General features: G+C 44.1%; 1 long non-coding RNA gene across 1 annotated transcript in view; it reads left to right on the top strand.

Moving 5' to 3' along the window:
* Positions 1–18606, top strand: part of LOC109306006 — a 21531-nt gene extending 2925 nt beyond the window's left edge. Inside the window, exons 2-3 of the long non-coding RNA XR_002099809.1 lie at positions 9579–9584; positions 18596–18606. This is a non-coding gene — a long non-coding RNA (uncharacterized LOC109306006). The remainder of the gene's footprint in view (positions 1–9578; positions 9585–18595) is intronic.
* Positions 18607–19227: the final 621 nt, after the last annotated feature.

The raw sequence follows: 19227 nt of genomic DNA, 5'->3' as shown, positions 1-19227 counted from the left end.
CCTTCTGATCTGTAACCTAAACCTGTTCTCCATCAGCTTATTACCATTGTTCCTCGTCACCCCAGGTGGTGCTGGGGAGAAAAGAGCTCTACCTATCTGCTGTTGATCTCCCCAGAGGAGTTTGTAGACAGCTACCAGGTTCCCCCTCAGCCTCCCCTTGCTGATGCTGAACAGATTCAGGTCCTTCAGTCTCTCCTTGTAGGGCCTGTCCTGCTGCCCTCTCACCAAGCAGGTGGCCCTCCTCTAAACCCTCTCCAGGCTGGCCACATCCTTTTTAAAATGCAGCGCCCAGTACTGGATGCAGTACTCCAATTGTGGCCTGATCAAAGTCGCATAGAGGGGGAGTATCACCTCTCTGGACCGGCTTGAGATGCATCTGTGGACGCATGACAAGGTATACTTGGCCTTGCTGGCTGCCGTCTGGCATTGGTGGCTCGTGTTCATCTTAGAGTCAATAATGACTCCAAGATCCTGTTCTGCCTCTGTGCTTTCAAGAGGGGAACTCCCCAGCCTGTATGTATGCTGTGGATTCCTTCTCCCAAGGTGCAGCACCCTGCATTTATCTATGTTAAGCCCCATCCTAGTCTCATCTGCCCACTTTTGTAGTCTGTCTAAATCAATTTGCAGCCTCTCTTTCCCTTCAATTGTGTCCACCTCACACCACATCTTAGTATCATCAGCAAACTTGGACAGCGTGTTTTCCACCCCCTCGTCCAAGTAGCTGATGAAGATGTCAAACAGTGCGGGCCCGAGGACCGAGCCCTGGGGTACCCCACTGCTCATATCTCACCAGGTTGAGTACAATCTGTCCATCACTACTCTCTGAATGTGCCCATCAGCCAGTTTTTTACCCATTCAACTGTGTAGGCATCAATGCCACAGTTGCTTAATTTACTGATGAGGATGGGATAAGAGACAGTGTCAAAGGCCTTCTTAAAGTCTAGAAAGACTATGTCCACAGCAACACCATAATCCAAGGATTTAGTTACTTGATCATAAAAGGCAATCAGGTTGGTCAGGCAGGATGATGAACCCATGCTGATTGCCCCTGAGCATGTTCTCCCTTGCAGGCCCCCCACAGATGTGGTCCTTGATGATTCTCTCCAAGATCTTCCTGAGCACCGAGGTGAGGCTTACAGGCATATAGTTACTTGGGTCCTCCTTCCTCCCTTTCTTGAAATTGGGACCACATTAGCCAGTTTCAAATCCCCTGGCACCTGGCCAGATGACCACGAATGCTCATATAGTTGGGGCAAGGGCTCCACAATGACCCTTGCCAGTTCCATGAACACCCTTGGGTGGAGGGCGTCTGGACCTACAGATTTAAAAATGTCTAGCCCTTCCAAATACATCTGTGCTGACTGAAGGCCTGACAGAGCTATCCCTGAGATTGTCCCTACCTCTGGTAGGAGGGATGTTCCAGTCCTTGTTCAGGAAAACAGTGGCAAAGAAACTGTTGAAAATATCACCTTTCTTGTCTGGTGTAGCCACAAGATTACTGTTTGTGTCTTGCAGGGGCCCTACATTGCCTGGTGCCCTCTTCTTGCTCCCCATGTACTTGAAAAAGGACTTTTTGTTGTCCTTAATCCTGGACACTAGCCTGAGCTCCATCTCTGCCTTGGCCTTCCTAATAGCCCTCCTACACTCACAGCCTGAGGAGGAGTAGTCCTCCTTAGTGATAACTCCTCCCTTCCACTGGTTGTACACCCCGCTTTTAGTCCCCAGGCATTGCTGAATGCCATTGCTGAGCCAAGGGGGTTTCTGAGCACTTTTACCCGCCTTGCTTCTCTCAGGGACTGTTATCCTTTGGGCCTGGAGGATCGCCCCCTTAAGGTACTACCGTCCCTCGTGGACTCCCATCTCCTCTATCTTCTGGGCCCTCAGTGCCTCCCCCACTAGTCTCCTAAGCTCACTGAAGTTGGCCCTTCTGAAGTCAAGGGCTTTAGCCTTGGTGTGAGTCCTTGACACTCTGCGTTGGATACTGAAATCCAGCAGGTGATGATTGCTATTGCCCAGGTGGTCAAGCACCTGCAGTCCCCTCACCAGGTCATCCCCTGTGGTCAGGACCAGGTCCAGCAAGGCGTTACCCCAAGGAGTTACCATGGCCAGTAATAAAAACTTCACAGGAAATTACAAGAACCCATGGTGGAAAATGTATAAATTATTTCAACTACCAGGGGAGGTTTCCTTCTAAAACCCATTAATTAGTACCTGGCTTATGTCTTGAAGTACAAGGAATTATGTTTTCTTAAACTGTCCAAAGATACATGGTCAGAACCCAGTCACTTCACTTACATGAGTTTTTCTGTTGATTTCAATAAGAATAAGACGTTACTTGATTTGCAAAATGTGCTAGCAGTACCATATAAATGTCAGTAAAATGTCCTGAGATATGGATTGCATTAAATGACAGAGGTATGCACTAAGATCACTGTGGCACCAAATAATACCCAAAGGGGATTCAGTTATCTTGCTTGAAATATGCTGCAGCCTGCTTATTGGGGCCAGATGCAGACGTGCAGGCACATGCAGTTTAGGGTGCTGCAAACTATTTTGTGGCACCAGAAACTGCACCCACTGCATATTAAACCATGTGTGGTGCCACTAATTTGCAGTGCTAGGGCAAAAATTGCCACTGGGATTTCCCAGCAGCCAAACAAACCTCTCCACCCCCTCCCCACCGAAGAAAAAGCATCACAAACTGGGATAAATGCAGAAATGGGGAAGCAGGCAAACCTTCAAAAATCTGTGCTGCTATTATTTGTGCTGCTGGAAACACAAACCCCTGCTCATATGGACGTGGCCCTATAGTCCCTAGTTTGCTCCACAGGCCAGCATGGAGAAGGGGATCATAGCCCTGCCTCAAATTTCTTTTGATAGAAGAATAGCTCAGGAGTCGAACCATCCAGCCCTGCTTTGGCTACCCAGAGCACTGCAGAGCAAAGTGTGGGCATTTCTCTGCCATGGCAAAGCGCCTGAGGCTTGCCACTGTGGCACCACAGACTGTCTCACCATGCACTGCTTCAGGTAGGCTGGGCAGCATAGGCAATAAGGGAAAGCTGGAGGGGCTGGGAGCTGGGCCTGCAGAGGCTTTCCCATAGCCAGAGTCCCAGCCCCACCAGCTTTTAAATCACCACCCTCACCATCCACCTAAGTGGTGTAGGGAGGCAATGAAAGTCAGCATGATGAAGAGCTGGGCTGGTACACCCAGCTTCTGGATTCACTGGCTTTTTACTGGCCACCCTGCCACTCAGCTAAGCAACCTGTAGGCAAGGGGAAGCAGGTAAGAAAAGTGTTCCCAGTGCCTTTCTGCTCCCTGCCTGCTTCCCTTCCCCCAGTTGCTCAGCTGTGTGGTGGAGGTGCCAGCTGAAAAGCCAGCATGCCTAGGAGTTGGTGTGCAAGATTAGCTTTCACCTGGCTCACAATCTAACTTTTAGTTCCAGGGAACAGTGGCAAGCAGCTTTTTGGCATGGGCCCATTGTTCCCTGCCGCCCTGTTTCCCTCCCCCACAACAGGGATCTCTTTACCACTGTTTGCCCCGTGCTGCCCCAGTGATGCGCCTCCTGCACATGGGGCTGCATCCTTCAAAGCAGCAGCAGGTGAAGGGGCGCATCACCAGGGCATTGGGGGGGAGATCCCTGTGTGGCCCCGCTGTCCCCAGCCATGCTGGTTCATGCCTGTAGGGCTACGGAGGCCCCGGGGCAGGACAGCAGGGTGGGAGCCCGCACCTGCAGCCTGCTTTACATACAGATCTGGGGTCATGGGTCCTCCCTGCTCCCTGGGAGTGGGCATGGCAGTGGGGAGCTGGCTGTCCCCCAGATGAGCCATCCGTGGCCCTCTCCTGCTCCCTGCTGGGGCCTTGCAGTCATGCATTGCAGCCCCAAGCCCCACCCAAGTGGGCAACAGCCCCAGCCCTGCTCAGCTCCCTCCCTACAGTGGCCTCAATCCCCTTACCTGTTGGAGCTGCTCTGTTGGCTGCCTGGAGCCATGTCCATGTCCGTGCATGTGGCGCCCTCTGTCTCAGCACCTTCCTCCTGTTCCCTCCCAGCTCCCTGCAGGCTGGAACTCTGCCAGCCTGCAGGGGCTTTGCTGCGGCAAAATCTGTGGGTTTTTCTTGTAAAATGAGAAATCCATATTTGCCTCTGGTAAAACAGTCAAATCCGTGGTTTACTCTGTTTTTCTGGTGGCCAAACGTTAAAACTGAACATTTTGCAACTTTAAACAAGTATGTTCTGTAATAGATCAGTGACATAGCAAAGCAACATTAACTGGGACAATGTTAAGTGAGGAGTACTTGTGTGTGTGTGTGTATATCAGTTTGTATCACATCTTGTAGTGGATGAAGGGAACTCAGAGTACTCTGCTGCTGGGCTGCTACCAATTCTTCAGTAGACCAGGAGAAAGACTGAGGTCATCGGCACCCCAGGAATCTGAAATTGACAGTAGGCTGCCCTAGTGTGGCAGACCAAGGTTATATTAAAATATACTCAAGAGATCCAAGGAAGAAAGGCATGCCCCCTGCTACAGGGGAAGGCAGAAACCCCTACACTCTGTACCAATATGACCAAAGGGTAAAATTCCTGACCCTGAGTTGAGGGGGAAGACTGTCTACTCAGAAACCTCTTGTTTTAAGTCCCAGCAGAAGCAATGGCACGCCTCAGTCAAAATCCCCAGCTTTGACTGCAGTTGAAACCTATTGCTTCCGAAGAAGGCTGGGTTTTTTTTGTTTTTTTTGGTTTTTTTAAACCCAAGTAGCAGCAGGGAATGAAAAAATTAGCTCCTGGCCCCATGCGGCAACTGGCAAAGCCTAGAAGCATGGGAAATACTTATTGTAGAACATAGTCATAGCTATGCCCAGACCCCAAACTTTTCCTCATTGTGACCCCATTTCCTCATCCTGACCCCTCACTCTTAACCCACAGCCCACCCCCCACCCTCTACCCCTCCCCGCAACCCCATCTGCTGATATGACCCCACTCAGGGTCACAGCCCACATTTTGGGAACTGCTGGCATAGATCAACCCTGACAAGTGCCTGTCCAACCTCTTCTTGAAGACCTCCAGTGATGGAGGGTCCACAGCTTCTCTAGGAAATATATCCCACTGCCTCAGTGCTGTAACAGTGAAAAAGTTTTTCCTGACACCCAGTCTAAACCTACTTTGCTGCAACTGTACATAGCCATTGACAGCAAGACCTGTGATTCGCCTTGGAATCTGGGCAGGACAACAGAGTGCTATTTCCTGTTCTCTTTTTTCCCTGTCTAAAGTTAGGACTGATTTGGCCCTTATGATAGCAATAATTGTTTTGTATGATCAAAACAAGTGTGAAACAGATTCCCATCTTCACTGAATCCATTCCTTCCTATGCACATGGTCCAGCACATGCTGTCACCTCCTTCCCCCATTGTCTATTCATTCTTGGCCTATTTCAGTAATAATATAGACATGATTCTAACAGACTTAGGTTGAGTGTCACATCACCACTCAAGTAGTCACATTGCATGGCTATAAATTAATATAAATTCAGTGCAACTACAAACAATCTGACTGAATCAGTCATGGTCAAGATTTGTGGTTTATTGCAGTTATTTCCAGAAAACAGGCTAGTAATTTAGTTTTTACTCTCCTCATGACAATTAAGAAGACAGAAGTAAAAGCTGTAGTTGAGTAATCATAGGTGATAAAATGTACACAGTGATAAGATTAGTTGCAGTAGTATTTGGTGTACTCTGAAATGTCACGTTGTCTTTTTCATTAAATACTTAATAGCTTGATGGGAAGCAATGATTGCTACATGTTAACTTGATAAATACTTTCCATCACCACTATAAATCAGCTTTCTGAATAGGTTTCATTCAACCAATAGAGCAGAGACATCATTTCAACTTTGGAGCCATTCATCTCCATTACTTCGTTAATATGCTGTACCATTGCCACTTCTCCAATCAACTGAAAAATATCCTGAATAGCAATAAGAGGATCATCACCTTCTAAAATAATTGTTTGATCAGGTATGAAGCATCTCTTTCATATGGAGCCTTTAAATTAATGATTGGGTGTAATTAGACTAGTTAAAAGTCAGAAAGAAGCAAATCATTCTTCGCATAATAACCTGCTAATTACTGAGTGCACAAAATGGGTTATGGATAAAGAGGAGTTTGCTATTACAGTATTTTAACAGACCAACCTTCATTCCCCTCTTGCTTCCTGCATTTATTACAAACAATTTCAGAACTCTTTTCAAGCTTTATTGCATTCTGCATTTTATTATACAACTATGAAGAACATACAATTTTAGTGTCATCAGTATCTTTTCCCTTTAGAGGGATAGCATACAGTGATTTCAAACAAGCATGCTAAGCTTGTTGTATTTCACAGAAAAGTTAAAGCTTTGCAATCAGCTTTGGTATAGAATCTGGACAAAAACAAGTATTTTAAAGATGTTGCATGAAATGCATAATCTAAAATGTTGCTGGAAGAAAAACTTAATTTTCAAAGTTTCTATTTCAGAAGCCATCAACATTTCATTTTGAAATTTACTGCAGGTAGTTTCGATCTTTTAATTATTTTTATGTTATTTCATGACACTTCATTATATTGCAGAACAGTTAAGATGTTTTAAAATGCGCAGCCCCATGGTACTGTTTGGAACATCCTGGGCCTGATTATATCCCACCTATTAGGGATGCAATAGATACAGAAGTGCAATTCTATTCCATCCTGCTTGAGTTCCTGAAAAGCAGTTAATGCAAAAAGTGAGCGGGTTCTTCTCTTCTTCCTCACTACTTTTTTTTAATCTCAATCATGAGAGTGAGATGATGGTCTCTTACAAAAGTAGATGTGTTAATGTATTTTCAAGGACTTGAACAGAGTCAAATAGAATTGTACATTACACGTCTGATAGCTGGGATAGAATCTGTCCCAGCTGCCTTCATATTTCTAATCCAGGTGCCATTTATTTGGCTGTGATAAAGCAGTATGAAGCACTCTGCTACTACCACTGATATGTCATGAAATACAAATGAAAATTGTAATGTTTTAAATGATATTTTATTATTTTCAGAACAAACATTCGTTGTTTAAAAATATTTCCCATTGCCTATTCATGGAAATTCATATAAGTTCATGAATAGTTTCAGCTTAGTTTCAGCAGCTTTTTCAATTTAAAAAAGTCATTGTGACATTTGTTTTCAGAACAGCTCTTGTAATCACATGACTACAATATGGGACAGAATAACCGAGCACATATGCAACTTGCTCTAGCCAGACAAATTCTTTGCTTTTGCCACAAGCACCAATTCAGCTCCTAATAGAAAAGCTAAGAATGCTTCTCGAATCTGTCAGATACTCTTTGGGCTGATTTCTGCATGTATTTTATGTACTATATTACATGTAATAATATTGCGAGTAACAAACTTTAAGGGATGGTGTCCTGACTTGCTGAAATCACTGGAAGTTTCTCCATGGACTTTAGTATATCTAGGATTTAAGGAATTCACCCCAGGGATTTAAGGAACATGTCGGGAATTTGAGAATAACCGAAAGATTGTGACAGGTTTTGAAACTTGGATTCTAGACTGCTGAACAAATGGGTATTCTCAGTCAACAACCTATCAGATTGCTATATGCCATGTGATCTGACAGTTTGTGATCTGTGGAAGTGATACATTGGGAGATGAATCTTAGATCCAGCTCCACCTCGGTAATTTTGGAAGGGATTTTTGTGGGTGATACCTTTTACTGGGCCAACTGCATGGCTGAGGTAGACTCAGACAAACTTCTGTATGCTCGGCATTCTTCTGCAGGTCTCAGTAAGGAATGTTTTTACCCTTTCTAATTCACTTCCTGCCGCTCAGGCACTCCTGACAGTGACTTCATTACTATCCAATTATAGTTCTGAATGCTTTACCAACTAGAATTCCCTAGAGTTTGGGAACCATAAGAACTGATTTTGGATTGGTCTCTACTACACCCTGCAGGATAGGGTAGGTCAGAGCTGTCCAGCTTGTAAGAAGCTAGGGCCCTCATGCTGTGCATGTGCAGGCTATACCACTTGGGGCCATATGTCCATGGGCCACACCAGAGCAAGCCACAGGTGCTCTGGGCCACATGCTATGGGGACATCACCCTGCCACTGCATGACACCATTACACACCCCTGCCTCTCCCACCACTGCACTGTGCAACCACTCTCCCCCTCACACCATCATGTTCCCCCATTCCACCCATCTTGTTGCACAACATGGATGGCCCCAGACTGAGACTCAGCTCCCCGGACCACATGCTGCACCCCTTGGGGCAGGGGCAAGCTGCAAAAGCTGGAGGAGGAGTGGGGAGCCCATAGACCAGAGCTGCTGTTGTAGCTGGAGCACTGAAGGAAGCAACAGCCAGTCAGGAGCCACAATTTAACCCCTTGCAAGCCTCATGCAGCCTGAGCATAGGGTCAAAACAGGCCTGGTATAGGGATAACCTATATGCTCCAAGCTGGGCAACAGAAGCAGTTCAGCCATAGTAGTGCAGGGCTCAGTGAGGGTGCATTTACTTTGCTTTCTGTTTCATGACTTTCCATACTTTATTTCTAGGGGCAGAGAAAATCTGTGTTTAGATCCCAAGAGGGTGTCTGTAGCAAGAAAGAATGTTACAGATAGGATTGGGCCTTGGTTAGGTATTAAGTTTTATACAACCTGAATTATAAAAAAAACCTAAAAACCCCTTTCAAATATTGAGTTCCATTAAGAATAATTCACTCAAGACTATGACAATATCTCTAGCCAAGAAAATATACAAGATTGACTGAAACAACTGTTTTAAATATAAATAATATCATTTGGAGTATCTGTTCCATAGTCTATAAATATAGAACCTAAATTCTCAGTGAGCGTATCTACACTAGACATAAACTGCGCAGTAGCCTAATAACACTGTGCAGCAGTCTGCCAGGCTAAAACCATGCTAGGACACTACTGTGCAATAGTATCAGGCTACTGTGCAGTAAGTGGCACTAAAAACCTGTGCGCCAGCACTACTGCACAGTAGCACAAGTTACTGCGCATTGATTTAGTGCTTGGTTAACCAAATACTAAACTTAATGCTCAGTAACTACGGCACGTTAATGAATATGTAGACACAACCAGTATGTTACTGAAAAGCATTACTTCCGTTACAGAAAAACGTGTGTCTATAGATTAACATGGTCATATGCATTAATCATGTCATGTATTTTCATGCTAAAAGCCCATGAATACCTGTCACTGCAATTTATCTGTTTTCCTTCAAGTGCCCATAAGTAGTTTAATGACCCTTACTGCAGACACAGGACTGTGAAACATCCATCCATCTTAAGAAGCATGACAGAGGTTGAACTATTGCTGGTTTTTCAAAAGCTTAGATTGATTACTCTGTTTCTGTTATTACTCACCTAAAAATTTAGGTAAAAAGCACCTCCAGAATGTGCCAGGACATCAACCTTGAAAAGTCAGTATTTATACTGGCAGGAAAAGAAGCACATTTTTGAGCTCTAGAAGTATTTACCTAAAAGCAGATCATAGGTTCTGTCAAAGTCACACTTAGTGCACTGCAGAGACAGGTTTTAAACACACTTTTGCCTCATTTCATTTTAGGAGCTGGTATAACCCCTGGCACAAATTAGAACCTCCTACCAGTTGCTCAACTTTTACTAGCTTCAGCATAGATCATTATTCTGACAGGAGTGTGGTAGGGCCCAGTCATAACCCTCCTTCTGCCAACATGATCTTATTCCAGCTGCTTTAGGGGGTAGCATTCTTACAAGGAGGAAAATCCCAGCTGTCTCTTTCAGAGTACTTTTACTGTCCATTCATAGTGTGCAAGCATCAACAAACCACTTGGCTTCCATCACATGGGGCTTCCATCACTTGGCAGAATCTGGCCCATCAATTTTCTCATTCCTTTTTTCTTCCCCAGATTTATTATGGCTGAGGAATCATTTTGACAACTGAGACAGACGGGTCTATAAATGACAGCCCTTTGTGTCTCTATGGATTCTTGGCACTCCATTTTACTGCAGTTTTAATGTGAACAGTAGGTTAAATTTCACCATCTGCTCCCACCATCTAATTCATATTTAAACTGGCTGAAAAGAAAAAAGATTGAAAATGCCTTAGTAAATGCTTTTGTATGATTAAACAGGTCTTGTCCACAAACTTCCGCCAATGCTCAGCTTCAATAGTGCACTGTTTTTATATATTTGCTTCAACTGTCACTACAATAATAATCGAAGTAGAAAACCACTCCAACATATCAAAGCAGGTACTTTTGTTTGTTCCCACCAACCCACAGCAGAAAGTAAAAAAGTCAGGATATAAACTCCATTAGGAAATTGCAAGGTTTATATGCCTATCTCCAACGTGTCATGTTAAAAATAAATGCCATTACCAAATTTTCGTCACTTTGTGGCTGCAAGCAACAATTAGCAAGGCCTGGGATGAAGAACAAGACTTCAGTAAAGACCTGTATACACTGAAATCATATGACTATATTGACAGGATACATGCAAAACCTAACTGACCACAGGACTAATCACATCATTTACGAGCTCCCCTGGGAAACTCACTAGCCATAGGCTTGGAGGAACATCTGTACAGTTCAGCCCAAAGTAACAAGAGGTGAGGCAGGTTGCCATGCCTCTGCTGCAGCAGCTTCGTGCTCCCCTAAATTCTCGCACTACTCTGGGTCAACCTGGAGGAGTGCAAGGAGTGGGGCTGTTCATTTTCAGGAAGCATTCCCATCCTGAGAGAATGCCCTCTGCAGAAAATCAGCTGATTGGTGGGATGAGAGGGCACCCTCCCAGGGTGAGACCCCTCCCCAGCTATCTGTGTCAGATGCTGTTTTTCAGTAGTTACCAATTGCCACTTAACTACCTGCCCCTTCCCTCTAGTGACCCTTAGCTAAAGAGCTCCCCTGGGAAACTCACCAGCCATATGCTTGGAGGAACACCTGTACAGTCCAGTTCCTAGGCTATATTTCTATGGAAGAAATTTCTTCCAGTAGAAACAAACATCTGTATACAGGCTTTGTTGACTATATTGGCCAGATTTGTTCAAGCAGCAGCAAGAAGACCATTGTTATTAAGAAGTTTATAACATTTTTTGAACTAAATTTTTATTTCAATATTTCTTCCTCTTTTTTCTTAATATTTTATAGAAATATTATTTTAAGCCTCCAAGGAGCTACCTTTCCTAACTAGAGTTCATGTGTTATGTAACATGAAAATGGCCACTTTCTGGGATTTGGCTTTAAATAAGAAATTCAAAATCTTGTCAACTGTCTGCTCATGCCTGGCTGCTCTCAGGGTTTCTACTGAAATATGCTAGTCCACTCCCTACATTCATTCTCTCTTGAAAATGTCAAAGACCTCCTTTATATTCAGCTGGAGTAATAACGAGTCAACAGAACCCAGTGAGCAAAACTTCGGGACAGACTTGTCTGTTTCTAGCAAACATTGCCCACCTGACAAAATTATTAACTTATTTCCATATAAGATACTGAAATCTCATTGGTTTCAATGACCTACAAATCACATATGGTATATGTGCACATGTACACATACCTTCCTCTCTGTCTAGATACTTACTAGGCCTTATGCTTTAAGACTCCAAAATCTGATCAGAGTCCATACAAAGCTTCTCTCTTCCAGTCTCTAAGGCCAGGGACAGAAGTTACACGCAAACCAGTTTAAGTGATCAGAGACTGGTTTAAACTGGTAACAGAGCACAAGTTCAGTGCACATAAACCAGTTTTGAAATGGCTGAAACCAGTTTGAAATAAACCTGGTTGAATGTAGCATCAGATTTAACTGATTTGCGTCAAACCAGATTATGAAACTTCTGTCCCAGACCCCTTCCTTGTTTAATTTAAAACACAGTACCCCAGCATGCTTTCCAGCCCTGGGCTGGGTTGCACTGTGCTGTGTCCCCTCCCTAGCTGGAACAGTGAGGGCTGTCTGACAAGCCTGGTCAGGGATGCAGCCTAGTCTACAGGTAGAGTCTACCCCCTCCCCAGCAAATGCCATCTGGAATGAGGGAGGGGGGTTAAACACCCCTTCCTGTGCTCAATCTCACTGCTAGCTGCAATTGTGGACTGCAAATCCCAGAGACATCTGGAAGCAGGAAGAGGAAGTAATGAGTAACCCTGCAGAGTCCTGCTGCTGTAATTCTGGACTGCAAATCCCAGAGACCTTGGGGGCAGCAGGCAGACGAAGTGAACACACAGCCAGAGAGCTTTGCTCTAGTGCCCTGGGACTTCTGGCCTGAGCCACTGCAGGCATGTGACTGCATTTCCTGAACCAAAAGTAAATGTCTGTTCACTTGTTTCAGTTTAATCTGTGCAGCTTAGACTAACCTGCAAATACTGAATCAATTCAGCCCTGGGCTTTTTGACTGTCTGTACCTAGCCTAGCACACTCAGCTACAGATCCAGCATCATCTTCCCAAAACTGGGACCTGCAGCCCAACTGCATGATCCCAGGGAGTGATGCTTACTCTCTAAACTCCCCCCATGGTATCTTGCAATAATGTACTCCCCAGACTCCAGCTGTGTGGATGCTCTGGAGCTCCAGTTTAACTCTCCTGGTAGTGTTAAGCAGACAATTTTTTCCTGGGTTTCTAGAACTCCACTATCCCTTTTTTTGGAAACAAGTCTAACAGGGTGGTCTGGCTTTTTAAGAGCAAGCTGGCAGCCCTGTTGAAGAAGGGCCTTTTGGTAATGAGGGAGCATCCCACTAGTAGCTCAAACCCTAGAGGAAAGAGCAGGGAGGAAGCAAATAGGGTGAAGGAGCAATCTGCAGGCAGGAGGAAAACTGGAACCCACATAGCATTGCTTCAGGAATGGTATATGCTACCGTACTGTGCCCAGAGCTAAAGATCCCTCCTACTGCCTAGAGAAAGGCAAAAGGCTTTTCTCTTTGCCTATTTGGTTTTTTTGGTGCAAGGTTTGTTTTTGTATTTATATAACTGGCCGAGGAGCTCCTTAGGGAGCAAAGCCTGCCTGGAAGGCACCCAGATCACCAACCTGCTAACAGCAATATAGAGACCACTCTAGATGAGTAAATCCAACATACAAAAACACACTTCATTTTTTTTTGCCACTTTGAAGCAATAAAAATATTTTAAAAATTCGCCTCTACCAAGAGTTCTTATTCCTTTTGCCTGTAGACCAACATGGCTACAATCTATATCTGTGAAACATTTCTATTTGGCACCTGGGCTTACACTTAGCCCTCAGACCTGCCTAGAGCCCTGTCCTCGTGCTAAGTTGGTTTCAAAGCACTGGGCATTTTCCTAGCACTGCCAGCCTATCTAGCAGTGAATTGGGAAGGCCTCACTGAAGAGGCTGAGGTGAAACTATGGTGGTGACCCTGGTGCCTGCCCAGCCTTTCCCACCATGTTCTAGTCCTAAACCAGGCACCCGGCAGCTTCTACTCTGTGGCACAGATGTGCCATCCCAGACCCACACACTCATGGGGGGGATACAGGACTGATCAACCTTGTGAGCAGGGAGGCTGCCTTCCTCCTGCAAGCTCTTCAGAGGTTGCTCTGTGCTGGTGAACTCTTCCCCTGGCAATGGCTGGCCTTTGATTTCCTGCATTCAGTGCAGGGACCCCAACCTCAATGAGGAACTTTTCTTTTTGGATTTTTGGTCACCTCCGCTGGGATACCCTCCCACCATTTCACTGTAACCTTGCCCAGGCCTGGTGGGCCTGCTTTTAACTAAGACCCCAGAGCAGGCAGCTGGTATTTCCAAAGCTGCTGCAGGAACTTTGATCCATAACCTGACCTTGCAGCAGGGGGCTCCAAGCTTTGCCTCCAGAAGCCTCGTGGTTTCCTTAGACTGGTAGCACACAGTCAAGCTAATCTGCAACTTCCTCAATTAAGCCTGGTCCACCTGGCTCCCATTAAAAGCCCTAGCCAACCAGCTAGATCTGCACTCTGTCTACTTTGCCTCATACCTCTTGGCTGAAGAGCTTCATTCCCCACAGATGTACTTGCTGCCCTGGACACAATGAGCCTCTCCCTGATGGCAGCTTACTAGACAGACCACCTCCACATTGCTGCCTATTTCTCCAGCCAGGGGCAGTAATGAAAGTGGTGGGCCCATTACCCTACTGTCCCTCCTCTTGCTCAGCAAGAATAGTGGTGGTATGTGCTTTGAGAACCTGTCTGGGAAGGCATTGTACATGTGGACAGTCAGAGTGTGTCATGCCCATATCCTTACCACCTGCCCTGATACTTCCTGGGGAGCGTGCCTAGTGGTAGCTACACCAGAGCAAGCCCATACAACCTGGTACACCCTGCATAAACTGCCCTTTGCCAAGAGAATTGGTGGCCTCCACTGGCAGCTGCTGCATGGGATCCTGGGCATGGGCACCTTCATCCATCCCTTAGATCTGGTGGCATTAACAGCCTATCCTCTCTGTAAAGATGAAGTGTGGGAGACTCTCTTCCATTTCTTACTGGACTGACCCAGGCTGTGGCCAGTCTTTGCTGCCCTCAGTGCTCTCTTTGGCATGCTTCATTTGGATTTCCCTGAGGCTGTTTACACTTTTTCTATCCTGTAATAAGCAGCTGAGAGAAGAATGATCTCCCTGGCCAGTTTCCTGCTGGGATCAGGCCAAGATGGTGACCCTGAAAAGCCACAGAGACCAGCTTGCAGGGGCTGGCTTTAACAGCACCTTCCATCTCTTCTTCTTGATCCAGGTGCTCATCTCAATTAAGTTTTGATACTTCGCCTTACAACAAAATGTGGGCCAGTTATATCTTGTTGGGCCATGGAGGGTTCAAGGTGGAAGATGAACCACTAGTCCTAAATGTGTAATCCCATGAAGGTCATTGAGAGGAGTTTCAGTCCCTGGTGATATGAGTGTTTTTATTACTGACAAATGTTTCATGTTCAGTCCCTGTGGAGGCCACACACTTTTTCACACACTGGATCCTTTTGTTTTTCATATTATTATAAGAAAGGTTTAACAAGTCTCTCGCTTTCATCAACTTGTTTTGACTTTGGATGGTCCCACAGTTAACCAGACCCAAGCCCTGGCATACCATTTCCTATTATACAAAATCCATTTCCTGCTCTCTCCATCCCAAACCCTCCTGTGTAACTCTGAATTCTCCTCTTAGTCTCTCCTGTGACATTTTTTTAAATGGCTGCTTTGTCATCCTGTCCCTTTGTCATATATGGGAATTTGTTGTTAACTTATCTCGCCCTACAACTTCTTCCTGCTCCAGGCAATTTCCCTGGCATACGTATTGTTCAGAGTATGGTCATTATGGTTAATAATGCTCCATTTTTCCTAGTGGTGTCATTGGTTTTCATTACAAGCTTTGTCAGGAAAAGGTGGGTTCCACAAACATTCATTCTGTAGTACAGAACTTTTATAAGAATTTAATAATTGCAATCAGAATATCAGTTAGTGCTCAAAATTGCACATATATGGTGTAGTGATAAAAGTTATAATTTAGGGAGACAATATAGAAGAGTTGGGAACTAGGAGGTGGTTACTGAGTTAAGTAGTAGTTGTTAGCTGCCTATAGAGAGATAAAGGGTATGTAGAAATTGCTCCACAAATCAAGTTTATTAATTCTTCTCATTTATGAACACCTGGGTTTATTGAACCTGTTGATAGCTACAGATGAGTTCCTAAGTCATCCCAATCCACAAGGATATCTGTTCTTCATTAACTTAGGAAAAAATGTTACCATTTGTTCTCAGTTGTGTCAGGTAGAAATAAGAAATGTTTCTGGTTCCCCAGAGTCTATAGCAGAGAAACTAACAAGTTTATTAAACATCCCTTTTTATAAGTACTCTAGTATTAGAATTGTAAGGAGTGAGCTTCCAATCCTGTTCCCACTAAAATTTGTATCAAACCTCCAGCTGATTTAGTGGAGGAAGGTTCAAACCCAAACTGTACAGTATTTGAAGAAAACCATATTACTGTATACATCAACAAAACTTTTGGTCTATTTTCATCTTGACAGTTTCTGTCCTGTATGAGCTATATTTAGAGACTGAAGAGTAACACTTTTAAGCACTAATTGTGAAAGCCAGCACTTGTCATTTGCTGCTCTGCTTAAAACAGTTCTTCTCTGAAAAGTAACTGTAAGCATGGCATTGTGTTATTTCATCTTCACTACGTCTCAATGATTTCTGTATTAGTTACTGTATTAGTTACCAAGCTATCTCTTCCAGTTGCTAGGCCTGCACACTCCATTTGGATTGGGGAGTCTTTTCAACTAGTCTGTCAAGACCACTAATAAAGTTTCTTTAGAACAAATTAAATGAACTGAGACATTTCAGTGTGCCTGCAACGTAATCCTTTTGCTGTCAATAGACTTTCACAGGTGTAAGTGATGAAACACCGATGAATAAATTTGACTGAATGAGACAGCTCACTTTCCCTTTGTTGGCTTGGGACTGAAAGGCAAACTTGAGTAAAAGTAAATGAGGGTTTTTTGCCAGTGAGTGGATAACATACTTAAGAAACCAGAGGAACAGTTCTGGCCTGACCTTTTCAATACATACAATACATACAGGGATACTACCTTTGCAGCTTCAGCACATAAAATTAAACCATGCTTGAAATGTGCACATGGATGTGCACACACACTGGTAAAAGTTTGTTATTACTCATTTTTAATGATATTTATTTATTTACAACTAATTTACACAATTAATTAATTCACAATGGATCTTTACAGCGTAGTTGCATGAGTTAGATTTTACAGCAGCACCCATTTCTGCATTTCTGTGCATCATTATACTTAAAAAACCCCAATATCTAACATCACTAAAAAGAGTAAAAGACCAATACATAACTATAGAATCCTCTTTCGGGAACTGGTTGTTTCTTTCTATAGTTTATATCCTCTTGGGGAAGCATACAGATATTTTCCAAGGGGATAAAAAGACAACTTCCGGGCAAGTTCATCTAGTGTAAATAGGCGTAACTGATTGATGTCAGTGGATTTCTGTTTACTAAAATGGAGCCATGCCAGTTTATACAAGATGGAGATGTGGCCCTTTGTCTTTTGGCACAAGACTTTTGTGATCTGAGACTTTCTGTAACTTTTTTGAGATCTTGTCCTTTGTCTTTTGTCTTTGTCCCAAAGCACCTGTTCTTTATAACTTCTTACACTGAAGCAAACAATCAATTGACAATAACCAGCTATTACTCCTGTTTCTAACATCTTCTCATATTTAGGTGGGTTCTTGGATGTTTCTGCATATAATAGAAAGAATATGGGATCTAGTGCCAAATCTTATAAGCATAAGTATTTTTCCTTGCTTTCTTTGAGTTTTAGCTCTCATCCTCTCATGGGTTTGATTCAATATTCCAAGAATTACTCTTTCTTGGATAGCAAAGTATTCCCCTTGACAGTTTATCTAAAATAACTCTCACGGTATTTCTTTAACCTTTCAAGTAAATTACTCATTGTATGTTGCAGGCAAGGCAAAGAGCCTTGCAGCTGAGAAATCAGATAACTAAAACCTTCAATTTTAGATTCTAGTAACCTCCCCATTCCTCTTATAGCAGACAAGATAATTTGCAAAGAGCCATCTCTAGCTTATGTAACTATAGGCAAGAATCTCCACAGAGTTTATGGCAGGGTCTGAAGGAGGCATTCAGCTATCTTGAAAGAACCCATGCTTGAGTCTGCTTTTCCTTACAGCAGTGAAAAAAACAGACTTCTACTGAAATAGTTACATGAGTGTAGAACTCCAAATTAGATCCCTGGCATTTACAGCTGCTTTCCATAATGCCCTATCTACAGAAGCAAATTATTCAGGATTGTCTGTCTGTGCCAAGGGCTTTTCTGCTTTCTCCAGCCTTGTTAACACCAAGTGTATGGGATGCAGAAATCCGTCATTATCATATGCTTCTAACATCTTAACTATAGTCACTTTTTGCATTCTGTGTATGCCATGTGGTTGTTCTTTGCTATCAAACCAGAATTCTTTAGGAAAATGTTCTTTTTTCCCTTCAATATAAGTATTTGCACTTATTTAATTTGCTAATAGATTATGGGGCATTTTTGATTGTATCCACCATCAACTCTTAGGTTGCCAAATAATTTAACAGCACAGAAAAACATGAGACATTTGTTCTGAGGTTAAACTGCCCCCTTAGAATGATCTCTTCTCTTGAAGTGAATAATTTCTTATCAGAGATAACTTCCTGAAGACAATTTGTTGAAGTAGCTGCACAGTACATGCACATGCAGTGCCTACTAACTTCAATGACATTTGTGTGTATTACCAACTCCCAGAGTGACAGAGCCCATGAGATGTAAGTTGAATGGAGAATTAACAATAAAATAGAATTTGAGCAGAAGGCTCTTCTTGAGCAATTGAGGTGGCATGGGAATGGGTGGCCATAGTGCCCCTGCCCCCTTCCCCTCCCCAGGCCTCCTCCCTGTGTGGGGCTTACTGGCTGGGTTTGGCAGGCAGTCCTAGTGGTTGGACTCCAAGCCTGGCAGCAGCAAGGTGATCTGGCTGCCTGTGAGGTACAGGGGTGTGGAAACCTGATACTTGACCACATGGGCAGAGGCTGGGTCAGGCCAGGGCTCTGTAACACTGCTGCAGCCAGCATTTGCCCACCACAGCAGCACAAAGTGGCTAAGGGCAGGCAGCAGCTGGCCCAGAGAGCAAGCCAGGGGACTAAAGGCCAGACAGGGACTGTTAAAGAGCTGCCTGTGCCCTGTGCCTGGAGGGCCCCCCAGCCACACTGCAGGAGGCTGGCTCCCTGGTGGTCTGGCTGACTGGGGAAATTTGCTCTCAGTCAGTGTCTACACATGCGCTATCGTGCATTAGCTAATACACAGTAAATCTACTACCTGTATTTTCTGGTAGTAGATAACCACTCATTAGCCTATTTTACTGCACAGTAGTTTAGCGCATGGTTAAATAGCTTTCCTGCACTGCAGATTAGTCTACTGTGCAGTAAAGCATCTTGTATAGATGCACCCAGTAAACACTGAGTAAGCAGCTCAGGATTTAAAGCATGATACAATTCAAAATAAAATGAACATTAGATTTCCCTTGATTTGACTGGGCTTAGAGTCAGGTTCTTTATCCTCTAGGAGAGGAAAGGGACAGTATTTTTGGCCATCCCTGGATCAGAGATACTGCAATGGAGACGCTCATTGTTTCCCTCTCTTTCTGTGTATACACACTTAGAGACTGACAGCAATCTG

This window comes from Crocodylus porosus, unplaced genomic scaffold (assembly GCF_001723895.1).
Source record: "Crocodylus porosus isolate Cpor-Errol unplaced genomic scaffold, CroPor_comp1, whole genome shotgun sequence".
In the NCBI taxonomy this organism is placed as follows: domain Eukaryota; kingdom Metazoa; phylum Chordata; order Crocodylia; family Crocodylidae; genus Crocodylus; species Crocodylus porosus.
This window is presented reverse-complemented; position numbering and strand designations above follow the sequence as displayed.